Genomic DNA, 6,469 nt, shown 5'->3' with positions numbered 1-6,469 from the left:
GCCAGCCAGTATGTCAATAGAACATTTAAATCGAATGACTGGGTCGCGTCTATAGATACAGAACAAAAATACTTAACAACTGGGTCACGTCTCTGGCACCCGAACCGATAGAACAAATGGGTAGCAACCCTAGATTTGTGTCGGGACTATCTCATGGAAGGATGAAATAGTATGAATAAATTCATCAAAATAATGCCAATATATCCTCCAAACACCAGCTTCTCGGGCATTATCACTTAATTAACTGATATAATGTCATGTGGCATGCATTAGTTTGCTTATAAAAAGTTCCCCTGGCAATAGTATGTCTACATGTCCTCAAGGAGAGGGGCAAAGGACAACAAGGAAGGTATCTTATCATGACCCTGTGCTAAAAGCCTCCTTTTCTTAATGCAGCAGAGACAGAGAGAGTTTGGTCTTATTACTTCATCATTCCTCTCATAAACAAAGGGCAGCCTTTCAGTAGTAGCTCTCTAATTGAGACAAGTGAGGGTAATTTCCTGGAAAAGTGCCTTGGTGCCCCTGGACAGGTATGTCTGTGCTGACATGAAAGTTGACCCTGTGTGACCCCTGGGAACTCACAGGCCCTTTCCCACATAACCCCAGGCTTTAATGTCCACTAGGAGTCTTTCCCATGGCCCCTTCTGTCAAGACCTTTCAAAACATTAACTAGAAGGGTCAAGCTACCTGAAGAGAGGTCACACTGGGGGTACTGAGACTACTCACCAAACTCTCTTCCTTTAATACACCTCTAAAAATATTGTTCTCCTCACCTCCTTAGTGGGAGGTACTGTATATCATAAACAGTGTGTGGTGGAGTGGGCTGGATGGGTTAGTGACTTTCTGGTCCTCTGACTTTCTCAACACATATTTTTTCAGGATGAAAGAAGAGGGAAACAATGTTGACAAATAGGCACACAATTATAAACTCATATAGAAAAAAAATAGCTTGATAAGAGTTTATGAATCCAAATAAGGTAAAATTGGGCACATACAATGTTCAGAAAACCAGAGTCATCAGAAAAAATCTTATTCATACAGCCAAAACAGGAAATGTCATTAGATTGTCAGTCGGTAAAGTGTCAGGGCAGAGCAGGGCTGAAGGTTCATGCTCTGGGGTCATGGTGACAAATGGACTATTTGACAGTCTTGCAGCATCTACTATTGCATAAAGAGGAAATGACATAACAAGGTCAAATAGATTATAAATATATTGAGAAATATTCACACAAGCAACAAACAAACATCTTCTTTTGACCCAAAAAGAAAGCAAAATATATTACATTGTTTCTTCATTGTTGTCAAACAAGTAGGTAGAGGAGATAATCCACAGAGGTAGTCCACAGTCTACATATTCCACAGAGGAATTCTCTTTTTCTGGGACCATTTCTGTTGCAGAGAGAAGTGTTTGGCCCTGAGTGACCTATCGAGGTGAGAAAGCACTAGTGATGCTGTTTGTTCAACCGCACCTGCCCGCAATTGCTTATAACCCATCCGCAACCGCCGACTATGTGATAAAGTGAAAGTCTGAGAATTATTTTTTGACAGGGGGAGCAGGATTCTTTCTTAAACCTAATTTAGATAGGCCTATGTTTCTGCTTATAATTTCCAACATTTTGGTAGGCAATATGTTAGTCAACTTGTCTATAATTAGATACATGCAGCTTCTCTACTTCTCTACTATGACTTGTTGCCCTAAAAGACTAAATAAACCCTTACTCACCAGAAAGTATGTCATACATCGATAGAATGAATGCTTCAATGTAGTTGACATCGGTAAAGTTCTCTTTTATCTCTGCTTCCCTCACGCCACAAAGACATTTAGGGACCAGGGAGAAAATGCAATAAAGATTTTTCATAAACATTTTCCAAATTACATCAGTTTGACTGGTTTTAAGGGAATTAGAAGCTGTGAAAACGACCCAACATGTTTCAGATATATATATTTTATGTGTTTGAAATACTATCAGCTTTTCTGATGCTGTTAAAGAAAACACCTTTACAGGCGGTCCCTTCTAGACCTATAGTCAGTGTCCAGATTTCATTTGGGCTACTTTTCCATTTAACCCATCTGAACAGTACAGTTCCCTTGACTTGAAGTCCCCGTCTTGTGACTGTATAGCGCCTCACAATCATCATCTTTCCCAAACAGGCTACTGTGTTTTTTTCTCTTTATTTTCAACTCTCCATTTCCCAGCATTTTTCTTATTGAGATAATCTCCGACATTGTCCTTTTTGCCCAATTACTCTATATATGAATGGACTAAGCCATCGATCACATGACACCAGTCATTCCAATGTGAAGACTCAATAGCGCATTGGAGTCAAATGAAGTCGGTTAAGATGGTGTCTCATCGGGACATAAAATGCGCATTTTGAGCAACTCCAGGAAGTGATGTTTCAGGCTTGCTCAGTGCTGCCCCCTTTCATTGAGTAACTCAAGTTTAAGGCCAACCAGGGTACTGCAGTCTGCTATTAGCAACTAAATTACTCATTCTGTGTGCGATATTCTAATAATTGGTTCATGACAAACATCTGGTGTATTACAAATAATTATTGGTACCATGACTGTTTTTGAATTGTTTTTTATTTACACAAAGATTAACCACAAGGTTTGACATTTTTCCATTCGTTATAATGAGGGATCCTGTTTTCTGCAAATAATGCTTGCAATACCGTGGTCAGCCTTCAACTTTCGTCAATGAGAGGGGGCAGTCGTTCTCCCCAGTTTTTCCCTCAGCGGATCAATGTTTCCTTTTTCTGCCCAAGTTCGCAAAAGCATTTGGCAGTAGGAGTGTATTTGGCATGCGTACAGTTAGGCACCAAAGCTTATGTTTACGCACTAACAACAGATAAAAATGATGAAAGACTTTAGATATGAATTGCACAAGAATGATACATTTATGGATATTCTTATGCATCGTTTTCTCATTATTCAACCCGCCCGCCACCTACCCGCCCTTCATCCACACAATATTTCATGACCCTAAACCCACCCAAACCGCAGATATGACATCGGGGGCTGTGGGTTATGTATGAGTCAACCCGCACATCATGAAAAAACACCACTGTCAGGAATAATATCTGAGCAGATTTATGGAAAGAAGGTTATCAAATGACACCTCATGGTCGGGTGAAGGGAATTGAGTTTGGACATTGGACATGGCAGATGGAATACTGCATGCTTCCAAGAGTAGCTAATAAAAGACAGTGTCGCTTTTGACAGATGGGGCACTATGTTCACTGTCACTCGAGCTTTGCTGATCGGGCTCCTTAGTAGTGTCACTGAGAAGTGCGGCCATTACACTGGCATTACATTGCCCTCCTGCAGCTCCGTTTTCGCACGCCTGCTCACACTCCTAAACCCATGCCCTGGCCAATTTAGTATGAAATAAAATTAAAGAACCTGCCCTCTACCCTGTAGCATTGGACAGTGGACATCCTAAAGCAGGGGTAGGCAACATGATTCAGCCGGGGTCGATCAGAGCAGATGGTCGGAGGGCGGAACACAATTAGAATGTACACTTCAAATTGACCACAACTAAGCCCAAAAAGAGATTGTATTTGAAAATAACAATAATTTCAAACCTTGATTACATTGAGACATGGTAATATCTATTTTTTGAATTAGTTGTAATACTTGCTAACAGGTTTTCTAAATTAAACACATTTTTCGACCAAAAACTAAAAACCCCCAAAAACTTTGGGGGAGCCCAAAAAAATCATAAAAGACTGTAACACATATGAGATCCTTATTAGGTTGCCCAGTAGGCCTACCTGTTCGACGTTATTGCACATTACATAAGCAGAAATAGGTGTTCTAAGAAACTAGTTTAGCTAGTAACATCTGCTGAATATGTATGTGACCAATAAAATTAGCTTTGAATTGGTGAAACAATACATCTTATGCAGTCCAGTGCATCAGTGCTTTGCATTGATAAATAAACAATGTCCCTACAGAATTATACTTTTTAACAAATACACATTTGCATCTTCCTTTTCTGTAAAAATCTAATAGCAAATGTATATATAGAGTGCTAGAGTTTCATATATAGAGCAAATATATAGAGAGAGCATTTCTTACTGGTGTCACATCCTGATCTGTTTCACCTGTTCCTGTGATTGTCTCCACCCCCTCCAGGTGTCGCTTATTTTCCCCAGTGTATTTAACTCTGTGTTTCCTGTCTCTCTGTGCCAGTTCGTCTTGTATGTTTAGTCAAAACAAACAGCACAGGGATATGTCATTGCTAAGGACAATGTTCAGATGGATCCTGGAAAGGTCAAAGCAGTGGTTCAACAAAGCAATTGGCCTCAACCAACGTCCAGGGTGCAGTTGCAATGGTTTCTTGGGTTTGTAAACTTCTACCACTGTTTCATTCGGGACTACAGCACCCTGGCGGCCCCCCTCTCGGCACTCACCTATCCCAAGGTACCATTAAAATGGTCTCCAGCTGTCGACAAAGCCTTTGTGGACCTGAAGCATCGGTTCACAACAGCACCCATCCTTATCAATCCGGACCCCTCGTGTCAATTTGTGGTGGAAGTGGATGCTTCGGATGTTGGAGTGAGGGCCATCCTGTCCCAGCAATCTGCCCAGGACCAGAAGCTTCATCCATGTGCCTTCCTGTCCCATCGTCTCAATCCTGCTGAGAGGAACTATGATGTTGGCAACCGAGAACTCCTGGTGGTGAAAATGGCATTAGAAGAATGGAGGCACTGTCTGGAAGGCGAAGAACAGCCATTCCTGGTCTGGACCGACCATAAAAGCCTGGAATATCTCCGTACAGCCAAGCTCCTCAACTCCAGGCAGGCCCGGTGGGCCCTCCTGTTCACCAGATTTAACTTCACTATCTCCTACCGCCCAGGGTCAAAATGTGAAGCCCTCTCCCACCTATACAGTTTCTCTGCCACACCCTCGACCTCCGAAACCATTCTCCCTACCTCATGCCTTGCTGCTACTGTAGATTGGGGTATTGAGAACCTGGTCCGCGAGGCACACCGCTCCCAGCCTGGACCTGAAGGGGGCCCGACTAACCAACGTTTGTCCTTAATCCAGTCCGGTCCCGGGTTCTGGAACAGGCTCATTCCTCCAGGGTCCTGTCGTTCACTAGCCTTCCGCCGACAACGTTTCTGGTGGCCCACAATGGTCCCTGACGTCTCTGCCTTCGTCGCCGCATGCACAGTGTGCTCAGAACAAGACTCCATAGCAAGCTCCTTCTGGCCTCCAGTCACTACCGGTCCCTCATCGTCCCTGGTCTCATATCTCTAGACTTTGTCACTGGGCTCCCTCCGTCTGATGGTAACACTGTCATTCTGAGGCCGCCCATTTCATCCCTCTCCCTAAACTACCTTCTGCCAAGGCGGCCCAGCTTATAGTGCAGCATGTCTTCCGGATCCATGGACTCCCGGGAGACATGGTCTCCGATCGGGTTCTCGTCTCAGTTCTGGAAGGCATTCTGCACCCTTATTGGGTTGTCGGCCAGTCAGTCATCCGGATTCCATCCCCAAACTGTCAGTCGGGGCGAGCAAACCAAGACCTGGAGACCACATTAAGGTGCCTGGTCTCATCCAATCCCACTACCTGGAGCCGTCAACTCGTCTGGGTGGAGTATGCCCGGAACACCCTTCCCAGTTCTGCCATGGGACTCACCCCATGGAGCACTCGAAAGGGGAATCAGACTCCACTCTTCCCGGAACAAGAGCAGGAGGTCAGCGTAACTTCGGCCCAAATGTTTGTCCGCTGCTGTCGACGTACCTGGAGAAGAGCCAGGGCAGCTATTCAAGACCAACTCCAGGTATCGTCGACAAGTGGACCATCGCCGGACACCAGCTCCCCGCTACCGCAGAGGGTATGGCTTTCCACTCTGGATCTGCCCCTTCGGGTAGAGTCCCCCAAGCTGTCTCCCCGGTTCATTGGAGATGGGATAAGGACCAGAGACCTGAATTCCACTGCTGTCAGTCTTGTTACCCCGTACCCTCCGTATTCACCCTACCCACCCTACTATGTGTCTAGGATTAAGCCTGTTTCACTGTCCATTGTCTTCTGTCACCAGGCTCATCCCTCCCCCCCAGGTTATCGGTGGCCAGCCAGCGTATACGGTGAGACGCCTCCTGAAGGTTCGACCACGGGGCAGGGGTTTCCAGTACCGGGTTTACTGGGAGGGTTAAGGCCCGGAGGAGAGGTGCTGGGTCCCGGCTAAAGACATCTTGGACACGGCCCTCATCGCCGATTTCTACCGCCGACACCCCAATCAGCCAGGTATGCGCCCAGGTAGGACGCCAGGTGGCGTCCCTGGGGGGGTACTGTCACACCCTGATCTGTTTCACCAGTCCCTGTGATTGTCTCCACCCCCTCCAGGTGTCACTTATTTATCCCTGTGTTTCATGTCTCTCTGTGCCAGTTTGTCATGTATGTTTAGTCAAGTCAACCAGTGTGTTTTTCCCGTACTCCTTTTTGCTAGTCTTCTTT

The sequence above is a fragment of the Oncorhynchus mykiss genome, chromosome 9, assembly GCF_057628025.1.
Source record: "Oncorhynchus mykiss isolate SJ-2025 chromosome 9, ASM5762802v1, whole genome shotgun sequence".
NCBI classification, from domain to species: domain Eukaryota; kingdom Metazoa; phylum Chordata; class Actinopteri; order Salmoniformes; family Salmonidae; genus Oncorhynchus; species Oncorhynchus mykiss.
Note: the sequence above shows the minus strand (reverse complement) of the source record.